A 1,945-nucleotide genomic window follows, 5' to 3' on the forward strand; every position below is an offset into this window, starting at 1 on the left:
TTTGTGATTTATTTTGGAAGGTGAAATTCATCATCATATTTTATATTGTTTTTTTAAACCCGTTTTTTTTTTAGGTGGGTTGACACTTTATTCAGACAGTAATGAGAGAGACAGGCTAATGGGAGAAATAGTGGGAAGGTTTGGAAACAGGGATTGATCCCTGTTATCAGGTGGAACGGTGCATGTGACAGGTACCAGGGACCACTACAACAAGGCTCCTGAACAGGAAGTATCAATGGTTGATGACAGTCGGTAACCAAATCATAGATTTCAAGGTAAGGACACAAACATTTAGTAATTCGGGTGAACTATCTCTTTAAATTAGGGCTCGGAAGAGAAATCCTGTTTGCTCTCTAGGAGGGTTTGGCCGCTCCTGATCTATTTATCTCAAGTCTTGGGCGGGGTTTAAAATGTTCTTGTTATAACAATTCATTTATCTAAATCACCAAACCTTCAATAAAAAAAATCTAATTAAGATCAACATTCAGGTGTTTTCTGCCTACTAATTGAAGATTCTTGTCATCATTTTACTCTACATTGACAAAATAGCATTTGGCATGTAGCATGTAGCATTTAGGAGGTAGCATTTAGCATTTAGCATGTAGCATTTAGCATGTAGCATTTAGCATGTAGCATGTAACATTTAGCATGTAGCATGTAGCACAGTACTAAAAATGTCCAAAATTATATTTGATTCGTGGAACGTTTAATATTCAATGCTTATTTATACGATTTATTTAAAACTGCCTCTGAATGGCTGCAATAATACATAGACCTCATATCATGAAGTTTTAAAGACACAAGCAGCTTTCTAATATGTGATTACACTGGCAGGAAGTGGCAGGAAGTGGATTAATATGGGGAATAGCAGTAGGGTTGTTGCTGCCAAGCGCAGTAACTACCCTGTACTTCAGCGTAACGTTTCCTACAGGTTTCCCACAAGCTTCTATTTAAAGTAATGTTGTCAATGTGACCCACCGTCTCTTTTCAGTCTTACGTTACAACATTTTAAATTGTGTTTTTATTTATTTATTTTTAATTTTTTTACATTGGATAAAAGTAATGACTCAGAGCTTCTCAGTGACACCAGACACGGTAGTTTAGAGGAAACATGGGGAAGTAATGACTCAGAGCTTCTCAGTGACACCAGACACGGTAGTTCAGAGGAAACATGGGGAAGTAATGACTCAGAGCTTCTCAGTGACACCAGACACGGTAGTCGTAGGAAACATGGGGAAGTAATGACTCAGAGCTTCTCAGTGACACCAGACACGGTAGTTTAGAGGAAACATGGGGAAGTAATGACTCAGAGCTTCTCAGTGACACCAGACACGATAGTCGGAGGAAACAGTAATGACTCAGAGCTTCTCAGTGACACCAGACACGGTAGTCGGAGGAAACAGTAATGACTCAGAGCTTCTCAGTGACACCAGACACGGTAGTTTAGAGGAAACATGGGGAAAGTAATGCAGCTCTTTAACAGTTGATAAACGTCGAATCCCATTTAGGACGAAAAAGTCATTCAAAAAGTGTTGCTTTGATTTTCCCCACTTGCTCTACTATTAAAATCATTGAGAAAAAATATTTAGAAAATGAGTACCTTCCCCAAAATGGATTCTCTGAACATTATCTCACCCGGTTACCACCTAAGACAAACCGTTGACAGTATTACGTGGTTTAAATAAATATATATGATATACAGTGCCTTGCGAAAGTATTCGGCCCCCTTGAACTTTGCGACCTTTTGCCACATTTCAGGCTTCAAACATAAAGATATAAAACTGTATTTTTTTGTGAAGAATCAACAACAAGTGGGACACAATCATGAAGTGGAACGACATTTATTGGATATTTCAAACTTTTTTAACAAATCAAAAACTGAAAAATTGGGCGTGCAAAATTATTCAGCCCCCTTAAGTTAATACTTTGTAGCGCCACATTTTGC

Source organism: Oncorhynchus mykiss, chromosome 29 (assembly GCF_057628025.1).
Source record: "Oncorhynchus mykiss isolate SJ-2025 chromosome 29, ASM5762802v1, whole genome shotgun sequence".
In the NCBI taxonomy this organism is placed as follows: domain Eukaryota; kingdom Metazoa; phylum Chordata; class Actinopteri; order Salmoniformes; family Salmonidae; genus Oncorhynchus; species Oncorhynchus mykiss.